Source organism: Pezoporus flaviventris, unplaced genomic scaffold (assembly GCF_033815535.1).
Source record: "Pezoporus flaviventris isolate CSIRO_AGI_PZ_B2104156 unplaced genomic scaffold, CSIRO_AGI_Pfla_v1 ptg000052l, whole genome shotgun sequence".
NCBI lineage: Eukaryota > Metazoa > Chordata > Aves > Psittaciformes > Psittacidae > Pezoporus > Pezoporus flaviventris.
The window spans coordinates 665,908-684,826 of NW_026892600.1; the positions used below are offsets into that span (position 1 = coordinate 665,908).

Below are 18,919 nucleotides of genomic sequence, written 5' to 3' on the forward strand. Positions count from 1 at the left end.
ATTTTAATAATTTAACACTTAATAATTTACACTTTCTGCTTTAAGTGCATCTTCTGTCATGTATGTTTTCTGAATGCTCTTCTTTTTTCTTTCCTTGCAGTGGTTTCTCATGGTCTTGTATTTTCCTATGTGCACCTGTATTTACTCCTATATCACCCAGTTTCTCTGAAGTTCTTTCTTTTCCTCTCTGTGGTTTTCAGTCTCTCAGAGAGGCAGTTGTGCCACCTTCTCAACTGTTTTCTCCTGTTTTTTGAACCATCTCCTCTTTCTCCTCATCTACACTTCCTATTTTCTTCCTTACCTCTACAACTTTTTGCTTTCTAAGTTTTTCACATTCTTCTTCTTCTGACATTCACCACCTTGAGACAAAGCTGTAGCTGAGAAATTAAGATATCTGAAAACATCTGCAAACAGCGTTTTATTCAGCTTTCTAGAGGAGCCGGCTCCTCAGGGAGATCATTATTTGTGGTGTACCCTTCATATTAATACTAGGACTAACTACAGGTGCTATGCACAAAATCTCTATATTCACTGCACAAATGAAGCTCAGTCTTTTGCATAATTGTGTTTTTTTTTGTTTGGGTTTTTTATTTTTCTCCCCTTTGTAGGATTGCTGAAGATTTATGATTTGTAAGCAGCCATTGTTTAAATGTTAGTTGTCTGAATACATCATTGCTGTCCACTGACATTGCCTGCTTCCTTTCTGCAGATGGAACAGAGAAGCCAAGATTTACATGTGTGTTTTGATCTACAAACAATTCATCTCAACAAGGTGAGCAGTACTGGGAGAGTTAGTGCAGCATCTCTCCCCTCCCTTCCTTTCCTCCCCCCATATCTATGCCACCTTACATGTGCTTAGAGGAAGCTTTCCAAGGCAGTAATGCTGCCACTCTTTGCTTCTCTCACATTTTCCAAGCCCATCTTCTTCACAGCTTTGCTTCAGCCATCATTTTATCCATTTTATTTTAAGAAATAAAACATGCAGCTGCAGAACTCTGCTTTTTGAATGGTCCTTTTTACTGGTGAATTTGTACTGGGGAAAGGCATGCTCCTGTATTATGCGGAATTCACGTTAAAATCAATAATTTAAAAGAGTAAATTACACTAATCTGAGCCTTACCATTGAAGTAACTGCCAATTTGCTTAGATTTTTTCAGTCTGCACACTTAAGAAAGCAGTACATATTTTTTACATTTTGGGAAAACTTTACTTACTCTAGAGGTATGGGCATAGAGAAATATGCATTATTATAATGCCTATTGTAGTTATCAGATTTTACAATAGTTTTGCAGTCATTTAACTACTGGAATATAGTGTCAGCAATGTGGAAGTAACTTATGTTGAAATTGAAATATTTGTCTTGAAGAAGAAAAGTTGAGTGTATGCAGCCATCTGGGCTTTTATGCTCAAGTATTAGTGATTATTCTGGTCAAATGAAAACTTATTTACAAAACATTTTGTAGTTATTTTGGTAATAACCCTAAGCAGCTTGATCTAAAAAAGCTAAGATGTTGTCAGTAGTGTATGAGAATCTTAAAGACAGTTGGAAGCTGAACAGTTTCAATAATTGGAAGGTGTCAGCCACTGCTACCAATCTTTGGAAAAGCAGCATCAAAACCTAAGACTGCAAGAGTCAGTTTTGAAACTTCCTTCTCTTTTCTGAGTCCCATTTGCTGATCACCTTAATTAGATTAAAAAAACCCGAAACAATTTTAGATCTATTCCAGTCAAAGGAAGTGACAAATGCTCAAGAAGCTGCAGCTGGAGATATATCTGGAGAAAATATAGCTCATTTTCTACCCTAGCATGGTGGTTCTTAAATGTAACAAAGATTTAAGGGGACTGCTATGGAGCTGATGCTGGAAAGAAATTTCTAGAAATGGAGTGGAACATTCAGTACTGTGTTGGGACACAATTCATATTGTATGTGCCCTATATTCCAGTTCAGCCCTAATCAAACAGGTGGGCCAATGCTACCTGAAGTTATTACTCAGGAATATAATATCTATACTATATTTACACACTATATACATATTAACTTCCATAGCAAATCTTCAGTGTAGTGGGCTGATGATCCTAAATACATTTCTAAATATTTTTCTAAACGCCAGGGACCCTCACATGAGACAAAAATCCAGTGAAACAAAGTTCCCTCAGAAACATTGGCCAGCTCATTTGCTGATGCTCTTGCCATTTGCTTCACTTTTCCTTTGCTGTTTCACCAAGCGTTTATGAAACCCTGACACCAGGCTGGCTTAAGCCCAAGGCTTTGTTTACGTGTTTCCTAAATTGTAACAGAAAACTTCCTAAAATCAAAATCTTAACTATGTAATTTTTATTTGCCCACAGCTGATGGTAAGCTCCAACTAAAAGACCACTTCAGCACCATTACCTTGATACACAAAGAGAATGGAAAACACTGTGAAGGTTTTTGATCAGCAGTACCTGGTAGTGTCTCTGCACCTCAAAATTAGCTAATGTTGGTAGGCCAGGCATTGCTTCAAGCTGACAGCAATTACGAATGTGTTTGTGTTGCAGTCCTGGCAAGTTTAAACCAACCTCTAAAATTTGGTGCAGAGTTTTGTATCTACATATGCTTGAATCAGAGAATGTGGAAATGTAACCTCTTGCAAAGACAAAATACTGAATTCAGGAGCAAATGTGTTTACTAGTGAGCTCCAGATCCTACTATTTTACATTTGGAAAGAGTAAAGTCTTAATTAATTGCAGAGATAAATCTTCAAGTGCAGCTCCTGATGACGTACTGTGTCTAAATACTGACTGTTTCTGCAAGTGTGCATGACAGCTCGTGGGGAGCTAGAGACAGGGAGACAGAAAAATTAATTGTTAGGTTCTCACTGTTACCAAAACACATGTGGAAGCCCTGAAAGTCTGTTCTGCATTGCCTTTCTTTGCTTCTGTTGACACTGTGCAGAAACCAGCAGACACAGAGTCATGGAATCAGAGCAACAGGGAGTCCTGGACTCATGTGCATGGCACACAAAAATGTATGGATAGAAGTGAAGTAACAGATCAGAATATGGAGCTTGAGGAAGCCTATGAATGGCTAGATGATCCTCCTGTTTATTTCTAACTCAGATCCCATTTGGTTTTACAGTAATAAATTTGCTTTGCTTTGTTTTCATACTACAGACTGCTTACTTTGCTCATATGTGTAGTCTTTTTGAAATATATGTAACTGAAAAAGCAATTAAAAAAAAAAGCTTCTGTTAGTCAGCAGTAACAAATATATAAAATGCCAACTAGTACACTGAAAAACCTGGGCTAAATCAATATCTAACACTTAGTAAACACTGAAGTACTTGCATAAAATTAAATATACAAGACAGTGATCCGTGAATACGTGCCAAGATGTGGTGAATGAGGTATGCAGTGTTGCCTGTACTAGAGATATAAGTTATCGCAGGCTGAGTACCAAGCTGAGGCACCTACGTCTGGGTTGGGATGTATGAGGAAGTGTAGGGCCAGGCAGCCAGGCAGCAAGACCTATATGCTGTGAGTGCTGCATCACCCCAGAACTTGTGTTACTTACCCAGAGCCCTAAGGGGACTCTTGCTAGTTGACACGGATATTCTGTGAAGGCTTAAAAGATTTGACCCCATGGGCTTGCATCTCCAAGGAGAATACATTGACTTCAGTGAAACTAAGCTTTCCATCTTCTCATGGATATCAGTATATGCCTTTTCATGAGCAACAGGACTTAAAAAAACTAATGAAAAAGGTGTCAGAAGAATGAATTTTTCTGTTGTGTTGTGCCTCATATATATTTCCTAGGAGTAGCTTCTTAACACCTATGGCTTCAAACTCTGCAAATCTTTATTATTGAGAGTTCCTATAAATTGATAAAGCATTTATTGCAAACTGAGATAAGTGTACAAAGTTCCATGGAAAACAAAATGAAAGAAGCTCTCCCCATGAAGCAGTGCCTCTAGTTCTTTTTTCCTGTAGGACCCATATGTGCTTTAAGAAAATATGGCAATGTACCCTGAGCATCTCCAGTTGAAAGGGCTGACTGCAGAGTTAGAGTTGTGATACTATGTCTTCTTCCCTTCTCTTACTCACAAAAACATCAGTGAGAATTAAGTGTGAACTTAAAATGTCACTCTTCCAGCACTTCTCTCATTGGGCCACAACCTTCACATTCAAGGACTGAGTGCATTGCATTTGTGAGCTTAAAAAACCCTGATCTTGCACTCAAAACAGTCTTAAGAATAACTAGGAGAGAAGTGGACAACCGCACAGCACCATATGACAAACCTCATTAAAATGCAGGAGGTGTATTGAGGTTCCTAATTCTATTACAGCGTGGACAATGAGTGCATTTGTGTTAGTCATCTTCCCCCTTTGAGGTTGAACAAATCGGTGAATGGAAATGTGGGTGGCAGAAGAAAGAAGTACTACGGATGATGATGGAGGCAGACAAATGCCAGGCCAATGTTTCTTAAGAAAAACACAAAACCCAAACTTGTCCCTGTCTTCCCATGAGGTCCCACTAGTTAGGAGTGGACATGTGTTTGCTTGGTTTCTGCCTTTCCCTAACCCTTTCATTCAATAGCTTGGTGCAAAGGCTCATGTGATACATTTATCTCTGTGTCTTACTCTTGCAAATTATGTCTTCTGTAGAGAGCAGCTGAAAAAACCATGCATTTGTTCTGCCTCCCTCTGTATATAATATCCCTCATTTTTCCAGAGCTGCCATTTACAATGACTGCCAGGTTGAACAGCATACTGTGTTTTCTCCACCAGCACCACCACAGGATTTTTCCCGGTGGTTTGATGAACCTATCATAATGCTATTAAATCAAAAATACCCTACCTCTTTTAGATAATAATATAACCTGAGTTTCAGGCCTTTATCCATTGTGCCATCCCTCTGTTGTTTGTGAGAACTGCTTTCCCTGAAGGTAGATGGTCTGTTGAGGCTGAATCTACCACCTGACACGCTGCTTCGGGAAAAAACCCTTTCACTCCAGGCTATGAATCAATGTTATTGGGACATAGAAAACTTTATATTAAAACTAAGGAGAATGTTATTAACTAGCATGGCTTTCAGAGGACTAATCTTCATAGGTTAGCAGTGGGATATCAATCAGCATAGAACAGAGGAACAGGGATATTAGTCATTTTTTGTTCCTTGTTGCCTCCAACAGTGTAAAATGCGTGGGCATCCTACAGTTTTGACCCATGAGGTTATGTCTTCATGTTTATTCCCACCATGCTTGCTGGCACTGTCATTACTGCTGGGAGCATCACACAAGTGTCAGTTTCTGCACTGGTCCACTTATGAAAGTGCAAACCAAGAGCTTATTAAGATGTTTTAGTAAATCCTTCACATGCAACATCATGGTTTGTCATGGATAGACATCATAGAGGGTTACCATTTATCTGGAACGGAGCTGCTTTGGAGAGGATAACTTAACTTGCCAGTATTTATTAAGCCTTCTGTAAGGTTTTAGCCATGAACCCTCCAAGGCTGAATGGTCTTTAAGTCTTTTCATGAGTTGGACTCATGGAGAGGAATAGCTTTGAATTAGGGACTTTATAACTGAAACAAAACTGAATTTTGAGTCTGTGATGACTTGACAAATCTTTGCTCATTCTTCACTAGAGTGATCTCAAAACTGGCTTCAATTTGCCTTTGCCAACCGATTTCCTGGAAAACCTTAATTATTTAGGTAGCTAAACATATAAAACAGATAAATGCTGAACATAGTTAGAATTGTTACATTTATAAAATAGATTCATTTGATCTGTCACATCTGAGATACCGTTGTCTAAATACCATTCCAATCCACTTGGAATCACTGCATAAATTTGTATCTCGTAAATGTCTTGATTAAAATTGAATTAAATACTATTTATCAACAAGATATCTGTTGACAAGATTGCATTAATATGAAGTGGGAGGTAGAGAGGTCCTCATTTCTTGGCTTAATCTTGGTTTCTTCACCAGTTCACCTAAACCTCCTCATTAAAACTACAAAAAAAGGAAGAAATTTGCCCAATGGCAGATTGGGTACCCAGAGAAGCTGTGGCTACCTCATCTCTGGCAGTGTTCAAGGCCAGGATGGACGGGCTTGGAGCAACATGGTCTAGTGGAAGGTGACCCTGCCTGTGGCAGGGGTTGGAATTAGATGAGCTTTAAGGTCCTTTCAAACCCAAACTGTTCTGTGATTCTGTGATTCTTTCCTCTCCTTGCTGTCTGTAATTTGAGAAAATGTATTGAATTAGTTAGATTACCAGAGTTATTTTTTACTGCGAGAAACCTGTTTTGTTAATTCTTTTACTGTAAGGCTAAGAATAATAACAACCAGTTTAAACCTTCTAAATCAGCTACGTTAATCTATATCCTAATGGAAAACAACTGTTAGGTGAACTGAGTTGCTCCCTAGAAGTGCTTATTACCTTCTGTGAGAAAAGCTCAGGGTTTCTGACTCTGGGCCCTCATGAATGTGGGCTGAGTCTAGGGTGGAAGCCAAAAGTGATTTAGGGTATAAATGGGGTCTGACCTCTGGAGCTGGCTATCTAGTTTCTCCCAGATGTTGGATTCAGAAGATGCAGGAGACCTGGTTATTTCAGTGGTGATAGGGACAGCATCAAGAAACTACTGGAAATTGTAAAGATAATGTCTTAAATGCTGTGTTCTTCATTTCATCCGAATAACCAGTCTGGCTTTGCTGGGACAGGGTACTGACTTTCCTGTTCTAGCTCTGCCTTAGCATGCCTAACAAGAAACCAGCCCTCCCAAGAAGAAATGACAGGTCTTGTTCTACAAGGGCAAGACTGTCCCATCTCAGCCAATTTCTCAGTTAAGAGACTGTATGTACAAAAGTGCTCCCAACCCATACAAAATCACTTGCAGAAGTTTACTGCCCACTTAAGGGGCAATTCAGGGCTGAACTCACACAAAATTTGCACTTGTTGTCATGGCCAGAGAAATTTTCATGCAGGTTCAGCACTGTAAATGTTTGAACTGCAGAAGTATGCCACAAATTAGTGGTTTGCTGGTGTGCTGTCTGTGTAAACCCAGATTATTAGAAAGGTTTTGCTGTAGAGAAATATTTTTTGTCTAAGATTGACTTGTGAAAGGAAAAAAATTACTTGATTTCTTATTTTCCTTTTTTCCCTTCTTATTTTTCTTTACAATATATCAGAAATATCTATTGGAAGAGTTTCAAAAGAAAATTTTTTTTTTGGTTTTATTTGGGCTACAAAATCAAAATCCAGGTGTTAGATATCCTTGGGTTAGGAGACTCCTGACTGGAAAATTCATAGCAGTGTCATATCAGGAGCACAATTGGTGCCTAATTTTTTTGGCAGAAATAATTAATTTTACCATTCAATTTAAAACTTTCTTATTTGTCAGTTTTTTGTTAACAGTTGTTTAATGTGAGTACCTGAGAAACTCTTAGATGTAAAGATATCCTTTGTTAATATTAATCTCCCTCTGCCCTCTGAATTATGTGTTGACATGCTGTCGTGGTTTAAACCCAGTCAGGTAACTTGTTCACTCACTCCCAGTGAGTGGTGCCGAGCTGACAATAATCGAGGTCCGTTCCCCCCCCCCCCCCGCACCGGGGCTCTCCCCTTCCCCGCTCCCGGAGGAACGGGGAGGAGGATCGAGAGAGTGCAACTCCTACAGGTTGAGACAAGAACAGTCCAGCAACCAATGTACAACACAAATCACCACCGCTACTATCAACTACAACAATGATAAGGGAAAATAGCAAGGGAAGAGAATACGATACCACCGGCGAGTTCCACCCGGAAGCCCGTGTCCTTCCGGGTAACTCCCAGTCACCCCCAACCCCAGCCATGACGTGCTGTGGTATGGAATACCTCCCCGGCTAGTCCGGGTCAGGCGCCCCGTCCCTGCTTCCTCCCGGCTTCCCCTCCTCCCTGGCAGAGCATGAGCCTCACAAAGTCCTTGGTCAGGGTAAACATCACTTAGCAACAACTGAAAACATCGGCTTCACCAACACTGTTTTCAGGCTGGAAGTCAAAACACAGCACTGCACCAGCTACCACGAAGGAAAAAACATGACTGCTACTGCTGAACCCAGGACACATGCTCACTGTTAAATCTCTAATAGGCTCTTCAGGGGAAACCAAAGAAACAGCATCTTCAGCATGAATTTTCTCATATTTTTATATAAATTGAGAATGAGGCAGGGGAACAAGAAGGGAAAACAAGCAATACCTTAAATTAAATGGCCTTAATGGTCTTCTATATACATAATTTAGGAGAAAATAATGTATAGGTCCAAGGACTCTTTTAAGTACCCTCTTTAGGACCAAAATAATGAGATGGCTTGCAGTGGTCATTTCAGACTGGAAGTGGTATGAAAAACACAAGGTGCTTGTAGAGGTTTTACTGTAAAACAAGGTTTTATCACCACTGAATGTCACTCCAAAGCATAAGGAGAATAGCATGGAGAATAAGGTAAAGCAATGTTTCTTGATGTTATGCTGAATATACAGGTAGTGAAACAACCACAGCTCAGAGAATTACTCAGTCTATTTTCAAAGGCGGCTTTCAAAATCCGTTTTTCCATTAAAACTGTCAGTTTTGTAATACAGTCATGATTTCAAAGCAAAGCAATGTAATATTCTGGCTCAAATCAATGACAGATTATGTATTTTATGTTTATATATTTTCAAGCCTTAACACTAAAGCTGGTTACATTTTGGATTTTTTTACAACTTAAAAATCATAGGAAAATAAAACACAGCAAAAATGCTAAAAATAAAAGAGCAAGTGAAATGCCTCAGGAGGAGTAGTTTTCTTTAGGTCTCCAGTTGAAAACTGGAATTTTTTCCAGCGTTCATTTCAGCTGTGAATTTCTGCTCTGGATGTAGAAAACATGCAATGATATTCTTTCACTTATATTATGAGGAAAGAAAGACTTTATGATCCTAACAGTCAGCATGGGTCAATTCATGAGTCCTTCTGGCAAATAAAAAGACAGTCCACACATATATAGACAAATTAACCATCAATTATACAAACAGTCTGTTTCTAGTCTGTCACACTGGTCTAATATAATGATTTTTTTCTAAGAGTGGGAATTATCCTGATATAATCACTATATCCTCCTTCTCATTTGGGAACACCTAATCTTTCTACTGTTCTTATATATGTAAGTATATTGTAGACAAATAATTTTTTAAATAAAACATTTAAACATATATATATATATATTTTTTTATCTGGCACTGAGGAAATGTCACAAGAATCATGATTTCTATTTATTTAAAAGGAAGCTTGACCCCAGGAAGTATAAACAGCAGGCTGTGTGATGAAATTGCCATATGTATCTAAAATGTAGATAAGTAACCTCTCCATTCAAGAGGTGAGATAGCTATTTTCCAGAAGCAGCTACTATCCCATCAGTAGTGAATTTCTAGTTCAGTCTCAGAGCAATCATTTTTAGATAACATAATGACTTACCCTAAAGGTCCAGACTTTGGGATATGAGTAGAAAGGCGGCCAATTTGACATAGCATATAGGTATTAATATGGAAGATTATCTAAGCCATTTCCTAGGTTAAATGAGAGGCTTTTATAAAGACAATTTAAAGCTCAAGTGGGGAGGCAGCCAGGCAGAGGGATAAATTCTCTAGGAAGATGCAATACCTACAAACTTGCAGCCTGATCTGGGAGTCTTTTGAAACCTGTGTGAGAATGCATTGGCTCACACCAGTAGGTTTGGATCAGACCCTAATTACAGGGTAGGTTTCAGACCTTTTCAGACTCAGTAATGCCCCATGGGGGGTCCATGAGCGATTCTTCTGCTCAAGCGCTTTTCTGTAGGCAAGACAGTGGCGGTGGTGCTAGTTCAAAGGGGTGCAACACTGCTCATTGGCTTTCCGGGAGCAGGGAAGTTGAAGCATCACAACCATCTGAGCAATCAGATTCCTAAATTCTAGACCCTGAGTGCGAGCAACTCCAAGTCCTAGTGTTAAAATGACAGGTTGCCCTCATGCCCGTGGCTTAATAACTGAGATTGTTCTTTTACAGGGCTGGAAAAAATGAACTTTCCAGATACAGAGTGTTAGCAGGATTCTACCCTAATTACAGCACATTTGAGTACAGTGTGAAATCCTTTCTGTCTCTCTCTGCCATAGGTTTGCTAGGAAATGAACAGTGAATATGCTTATACTAAGTTGGATCTTTGTATTTCCCAGGCTGAAGATATCTCTCATTTATTTTTTAAATCTCAAACATATTCTTCCCCTTCAGAGAAATTTGCTCTATCATTATCATATAAAAAGTATCCCATGATATTTAAAACAAACATCTACTTGAAGCTTTTACATAGTATTCTTGCTACTCTATCAAATCAGTTTTGAAACTAAATTACATTTCATCACTTGCCCCAGTCTGCAGTGCTCCTTTATCTAGTGGCTTTTGAGCCATTAAAGGGAATTGATACTTTAAAAAGAAATTGGGAAAAGGAGAGTTAAGTCATATACACCCCAAGCAGTTATGTGGCCAGGGTTGAAAACTCTGTGCCTTTGTAATATTGGTTTAAAAACCAGAAGGTTTGAGTATCTTCAGAGGAAAATCACCTCTGCAGCTTGCACAAACAAGTAGATTTACAGAATATGAAAAGTTATAATCTCATTAACCTGCAAGTGTACTTACCTTTGATCTGAGAAGGGGTAGAGAGCTTATGTAGGGTCTTGCTCACTAGGCAGGTGCAGTGAGCTTCAAATGAGAAAGCAGGAGTCTTACAGATTCAAGGTGCTCATGGGAATGCTCCTTTTTAAAACTGACTGCACAGCAAGCAGAGATCTTGCTGCTCCATTGAAAGAATTTAAAAGGAAAGACAAGCAAAGTTTAGCTTTTATTAATGACAAAAGGTCTCAAAGATCATTATATATTTCTCAAAGGTCATTATATATTGAACTGGATGTCATTTAAATACTTCCCTGGTCAGAAGCAGTGAGGTGGAAATAAATGTTTCTAACAGTAGTTTAAAATTTTAGTATAGAAAGGTTTTGAGAAGCAGCCACAAACAGGAAATTAGAGGGATTTTTAAAGAAAGTGTATTGTGAGAAGGAAAAGAAACACAGTGCAGGGGCAAGTGTGCAGCAGTGAACTGAAATGACTTCAAAATGCAGGTATAAAGTTAAGAGTGTCTACTCGAAGAATAAACTTGAGTTGGTAAAAAGCATGAGATACCCTTATCTGAGACATATCCATGCTTTCAGAGGAAATAGACTGTATAGCTAGAGCAAAGTGATCGCACAGGTATGTCATTTACTCTGAAAAAATATCACAAGTATTAATGGTTGCTTGACATTCATTGGTCTGTTTAACTAATCAATGGAGGAGCAGCTGATTGAAAAGCTAATGTCACATGTGGGGGGAATACAAGATCTTTTATTTCCTCATTTATTTACAAAAGGGGATTTCTTTGAAGATAAGCTTTAGTGAGCTATAATGCTGTGTTCATCTGTGTTTGAGAAGTATCAGGAATTTGATGACGACTTTCTGAGTCAACGTGTCTCTTTTTGGGGACTGGTAAAAGTGCAAATATCTTCAAAGCAGAATGACCTGTTTGTATCATAGCTAAGTAAGGAGTTATTGTTCAGAAGAAGTCCTGTGGTTATCGAAACACCTAAATTTGCACAATGCTGAGGGATTTCTGTGAATGGTGGGCAGTCCACATAGCAAGTGTTCACTCTGATCTGTTTATGCCTCTTCATGGCAATAATCCTCCCTGTCTTGTGGTATAATCTTCTGCGTGCCTGAGTGCTTCCTGCAAAAGTGCTTCACCCATGATCTGAAAACCTTTCCTTCTCTTCTCCCTCTGGTTCTCTCTGATGTGCATGCATGTACACACAGTTGCATATTTCTAAAGTACATGTACAAAATCCAAACAAAAATACACCAGAGGAATTCTCGGCTCCTGAAACAGCTAGGATTTAAATGGACCTTAAGTATAAAGCTATCTTGCAAAACTGCCGTGGAAATTTACTATCCAAGGCACAACTATAGCTCATCACCCTTGCCACAGTGATGATGATAAGAATACATAATCTAAAACAGGAAATAGCAAGAACGTATGAGCCAACTGATGTATTCTTTCAATGAAAATGAATGTATAGTAAAGCAGATTGAAATAGTTATGGAATAATTGATATAACTGATATAAATAAGGTTGCTAAAGCTTTTGGCTTCTGTAAAAATAAAGAAGGTCCAAGTCTGTTGAAAGCATATGTCTCATATTTAATACATTGAATGTAGACATTTGATGCTTTCCAAATACAGACTGCCAAGTGCACAAAGAGCAAAGTTTAGTTGAAGTTCATTCTAAGGTCATACACTCAGCGCAGCCATCAATCTGGAAAACCTCTCAGTAACCTCCACGTACTTCCAGACAAGATCTGGGATCCTTTGTGTTCTGATTAGAGCATGCAGAAGTTAATTTGTTTTAAATAGGAAATTAAACAGTCATGCAAAGTGTTTTATGAGGGTCATAAAATGGTTCTTGAGGTGCATTGATGAAGGCTGTTTGGGATTCCTACTCCACATCTCACTACAGCAAAGAGGAGAAGAATGATTGCAGAAAATGCAAACTCTTTATGATGAAAAATTATGAAAGAAAAAGTCTTGACTGAGTGCTAAAATGTCAGATCCTTAAATGGTTTAATTTTTAGAGATGCTGTTTCTCCATCCTATTGTCAGGAGGCTGCACAGAACCTGTGTGCTTTTTGCACTACAGAAAGCATGCTGCCTGCTGGCAGGAGCATTGCAGGATTAGCAGAAAATAGCTAAAGAAAAAGAAAGAAAGAAGCTGTGTAGAAAAGCAGCTGAACTTGTCCTGTACACTAACACTGGAAATGGTGATAGCTATGGTGATAAAGGGACACCACTTGGGGTTTTGGTGATTATTTTGAAGCTGCAGTACAGGTTCCAGAAACACTGGTGTTCAGACTTTGGGGAACAGTCAGAATGGGCTGAGTGGGGATGGGGAGAAGGATGAGAGACACAGGAGGCCAGTGGACAACATAGGCAGCCTGATGGCACGGGTGAAATGGGACTTGAATCCAGGTGAGGCAAAAGAGAGGATCTTCATTGTGAGTTCTAAAGCAAAGACAACTAATATACTGAAGAGGATGGGCTCTCATGAGTAGAGTTAATATCTTTCTGTTTCTGTTCATCCAGTTTTTTCTATCAAACACCATCAATGCTGATAATGTTTTAACAACAAGTTTCACCTCTTTCTTTCCTTGGTCAGTGAAGATATTGAGGTGATTCTCTTGTGGATGGTGAGAAGGTGACCTACTGATACATCTCTTACCATTCAAAAAACAAACAAGTAAAGAGATTTAATGGTTAGATCCAATTTTAGAAGGAAAAGAATAGATTAAAATTCAGGCTGCTTCATTTCAGCAAGATGAGATTTACAACAGTTGAAATATTAACCTTGAAAATTGTGATTTATGAATGATAATGGAAACACCAACAAGACCCATTGGTGCACTCACTAGTGCTACAAAATCCTGATATATTCAAATCTGATGAAAGAAAATTAATAAAGGAAAAACTAAGCACTGTTGTGGAGGAGAAATTGTTTTAATTTTTTTAATATCAAATAACACCAGAAGCCTAATTTCCATACCTTGAAAAAGGACAGTAAATAGAAACAGAAGTAAGATGAAACAAAAATAAGTCAAATGCTGATAATAGGTGCCAAGCAAGCTTCTGAATATGTGGTTATGAGATTCAGGGAAGCACCCAAAGTTTTGCAAGTTTATTTTTTAAGCCTCTTCTACCTCAATGTAGGGCTTTCTTGGGATATATCATCTCAGGTAGAGTCTTGTGAAAATAAGATTTTATGGTTTCAGTACTCTGCTTCTTGTAAATAATGGAAACATGAACAAGAACAGGAAAACTAGAAACAAAACCATTATTTATTTTTTTTTAATCAACACATTTTCCTTTTTTTTACTGAGATTTATTTTTTTCCCCCTGTACTCAAAACAGCTCTGGCAGCACTACGAAAATATGGAGAAGTTTTTTACTACTCACCTGTATGGTATTTTGATATTATCCAGTCAGTTCTAGTATTTTGGGAGTAAAACATAACAACTTTTGAAGATTACTGGTAATATCAAAAGTTTCCAGGGATGGACAGCACAGTGTGGATGAAGAGGAGACTGCTATGGCAGTAAGTGGTGGGTATGCTCAGTCACGAAAGAAAACCATGACACTAGTGTCTTCTGTGAGCCACATATTTCAGGCAGGCTACTGTACATATGACACTGTGTAAGACATGGATGTTACTTTTGATGTAATTTCAGTTGCAGTGTAATTAAGGAAAATTTCTGCAGAACTCTGCATGTTAAATAGTCACTATGCAGGTATCCAGACTACAGAACTGGAAGAGATCTCATGTGGCCTCTTCCTGTTGATCCCACTGCCTTATGATTTGCAATGGGCTAGTTAGTGATAGGACAATGGAAAGTTCATAATCACATTATACATTCATAAACGAGATGTTTTATTATGAAATTAAGAGACCAAACTCTTCCAATCTTTCATGATTCTAGGCTGTAGCAACCACATATTCCTTTTTTATTTCAATAGCTTAGTAGTCATTAAACATGGCTAATTTAAAACAATTTAAGGAAATCCCAAATTATAAAGCAATTATTATTATCATTAAAAACAAAAATGCCGGCATCTTGCAGGGTGGTTTGTAGGTCTGGTCTTCTTTATACCTGTGTACTGCCACAAACAACATCAAAAATGCAGGAAATACTGGAAATTTTGATCATCAAGCACAGCATTGACCAAAAGGTGCCTTGCAGAGAACTTGCATGCTGTGAGATTGTTAGCTATGATACAATTATTCTGTTTTAAAGATTCTTCAAAATCACAAAAGACAAAATTACAATCTCTGCAGACAGAAACTGCAATTTCCTCATGTTCTTAGACTCAATGATCTTAAAGGTCCTTTCCAGCCTAAATGACATTGTGATTCTGTATTTTTTGGAGTCTCTGAGCTAGAAGTAGGATCATGTACTGGAGAGGAAGGAAATAGGACAAAGATGGATAATGAATAGCATCTCCATTCTGCCCTTCCAAGCAGTGAATCAGCATGGAAGAGGGTCTGTGGCACATATTGGGCAGACACAATTGGGAAGCAAAGAGAGGGTTATAGTTGGACTAGATGATGTCAACGGTATTTGACAACCTAAGTGATTTTATGATTGATACCATGATTCTAAGATTCTAGGATTCTGTGGTCAAGACAATGTGAGAAATTAAACGGGACAGAAGCTAACCACAGCTAGCCAGCCAAGAGGTCATCAGCTGATGTTAGCATCTTGGCTGAGAAACGCTTCAGCATCAAAGCACGGGGAGGGCATTAAAGTGATGGAGGAAGTGGGCATTGTTAAAGGACTAACCCAAAGTCTTACACTGGAAGTAAATAGATAGATTGCGTCTATCAGGCAGTTAGCATGAGTACTGTGGGTATGACCTGCCCAAGCATGGCATGCTTCCTGCCTTGCAGTAGTTGTGGCACAATGGCAATTTATTAGACGTGCAAAGGTAACCAGAACCAGTATGCGCTGCCACTGGGGCAATGAATTTTATTTTGTTGAAACAGCACAGCTGTCTGAAAAAAAAAAAGCCAAACAGAAGGTAACACCACATTCTTTTAAATTGTTGATATTGACATGAAGTATGTGACCTAAATAAATGTTTCTCATGCATTAAATAAATATTGCAATGTTTCTTTGCTTACTGTTAACTTGTTTTGCAGTGATATATAAGTAGTTTGAGTCTGTAAGTAGAAATAAAAGCATCTGCAGGGTATTCCCAAGGTTATCATTTCAATGAGGATTTCTCTGATGTCATAAACAGGAAGAGCTGAGTTGAGCTGTTTAGTCATAGGAACCCCAAGATGAAAATTATAGCCTTGCAATGCACAGCAGGCAAGACTTTGTATATTAACAGCCTTAAGTGGGCCATCTGTGATGATTATGCCTTCTCTAAAGACTCAGGGTTCCAGTAAAATGGTTTTCATACCTACAAAATGAGTGTTTTTTTCCCCATGTATTTTTGCAATATTCTCTTTGGAGGAAGAGATGTCATTTTTTCTCAACCAACAAGAAGGCATAAGTGTTACCCTCTTTAAACTTGATCGTAAAAGAGGAGAAAGAAAGTTTGAATTACTGTAGCTTTGAATCTGGCTTGGATAAAAATTCCAAGTGCTGTCACTCCAGTCGCATTATCCTCTTCTTATGCCCACTATCTTCTGCTCAGTGTTGCAAGACATATCAGAAAACAATCATTCAATTCTGACAAAGATAAACCAATGCTGAGCTTGCACTGAACATACAGAAAGGTCATCAAACACTCACATACTGTTCATACAGTTTTGGATCTTTACCTTAGAATAGCAAATACAGGCTACTTTAAATCTTGCACTTAACAACAAAAAAAAAAACAACAAACCCACAACAAAAAACCAAACCATAATAACAAAACCTCACGAGAACAAAGGCAGCTTCCTGCCTGGATCAAAGCTTTTTTTTTTTTTTGGTCAACTTTAACAGCTCTGTGTTGATTTGTATAGGTCATCTGAAGACTGACATCTTACATCTTTAACAAATAATTTGAGACATAAAATACAAAAAGGAAGGTAGCTTTAGAGAACATAATTGATGCATTTGTTTTCAGTTTCCTTACTAACAGGTAAGTTATTGTGTATATCTTCATTTACTCTGTGTAACAGAAAGTAAAACAAAACAGAACTAGCAAATGAACACTCCTGATTAGTGTTACTTAAATGATATGCAACAAAAGAATCTTCAGAGCCCTATCAGGTAGCACAAAGGCATATTTTACATACAAATTTGGTATGTAAGATGAGGTATTTACTGTGTATTCAATGCATTATCTTTGTGGAAGAGACAATGTCTGTGCACCTCTGGGGCAAGAAATGAGAGTTAGAGATTGCCTAGCATGCAGCAGCATGGCATAGTAGTATCAAACTCCTATGCCATCTGGCATGTTCTACTTTTGACAAGGAGGATTAGTGATAACCAACAATGGCTTCAAGACACCAGTTCTTAACACAACTTCTAACTTTCCATTTAAGAGTGGAGTGTGCACTCATAAGATTATGGGCTTATATACATACAAACATATTTTTCTTTTAAATAGATACAGTTAAATGTATTTGTTTGATGTATAAGCGTACTTATATGTGCAAGTCTTTGAATTTAGAGGACTTCTAAATCAGTCTTATCATAAATTGCCTAGAGTTTATTCTCTTTTTTTTCCTTGGTATGTCATGTAATCTAATAGGTTTCTAAGACAAAGGATATTAAATAGTGGAACTATATGAGGTAAAAACATTTTTAAACAAGGTTAGATAAACAAATCACTTAAGAGATGTGCTATCACACATTATTCACCATTGATGCTGTATATACTTCCTCTTGAAAGTAAATTGTATTATCTACAATGGAAATAGGATTTTGGTTTTGACCTTCCCTGGTTGCAACAAAATAGGCAGTTCAGAATAAAAGCCTTAATTTACAGAAACTTATAGCCAAAATGAGCAAGGCCAATATTGGCTTGAAAACGTTAACTCATTTGCCAATCATTTCAAACAATGGATGAGTAGTTTCCGTTAGCTCTTGCAGTATGTAATTTACTCAACATTTCAGACTATCCTTTGGCATCCTAATTTCTCCAGCAGTTCTCCTATGTCAAAAGCAACTGACTACTAGCCCAGTTATTCATATTTCCAGAGTGAATTAACAAAAGCAGCTTTCATGGTTTGCTCGGTGTTTCATACCACAGATATGCCTGGTTGGAAAAATAGGTTTATATTGAATCACCATTGAAAATAACTTTAAGATGATTTATGGAAAAGAATCTCACATAATGACTGCATTTGGTAATGCTGAAAACTGCTTTGTTGGTTTTGTGAGTTTGTGACGTTACCAAGGCCTGGGGATGAACTCTCTGGCTCCAGACCCTCTTCTGGTGACATCCAATCAGCTATGTAGAAGACTTCTTAAAACATATCTCCTGCATTGTTCTTGTGGAACAGTGTGTTGCAGAAAAACAAGGTTTGGGGAAGTTCAGAGAAAAGAGTTATTTTGTGTAATCTGTTGCTTTCATGTGAAAAATGTTTTTTCTCTTTAACAACCTCCGGTAAAATCCAAGGCTAGATCCTGTGAAGTGGTGACGGGCACTGGTGGTATTTGGAAATTTCCATCAAGCCTACAATGCATTTCAGGATTCCTCCCTGTACAAACATATTCTTAAATGTCAGCAGTTTGGGGGAACAAATGCAAGACAATAAAGCAACCATCTCAGAGCTCTGCTGGAAGTAACTCAAAGGAGAAGTGGTTGTTATCAGCCTAGACAAAACCATGAGTTGTGACTTTATTCTGAAGCAAGAAGTACTTGCTTTAATTGGCAGGAAAAAAAAAAAAAGCTAAGACCAACATCAATTAATGAAAGGAATGAATGCCTGGGAAGGGGCAACATGGGATTATTTGACAAGTGACAAATGTTAGAGATTGGATGAAGAAATTAACACCCGAAAAATACCCAGGAACTGGAGTGAGTGACCTGCTCTATATTTCTCTCTGAGCATTCTTTTATACAAACCCATGAAAATTCAAGAAAAGCTTCTTTCTCTGGGTTACCTTGCACCTGCCCTCGCAGCCTGTCACTTTTGGCTACTTAATGCACAGAATCAGCCCTTGCACAGTCAAAGGAAAGAATAGTGAAATAGTAAAAGCAATTGTATAAAAGCGGCTCAACGCCTCTTTGGAATCTGTAGGAAATGAAAACAGCTCCCTGTTGTTGAAAGACTATTGTTCTGGAAGACCAAAGAGCCATTAAGCTAAT

The 18,919-nt window shown here is 38.2% G+C and overlaps 1 protein-coding gene across 1 annotated transcript in view; it reads right to left on the reverse strand.

The window, feature by feature from the left end:
* LOC133277187 (cytochrome c oxidase subunit 7C, mitochondrial) overlaps positions 1–18,919 on the reverse strand; it is a 568,656-nt gene that overhangs the window by 56,643 nt on the left and 493,094 nt on the right. The window lies entirely within an intron of this gene.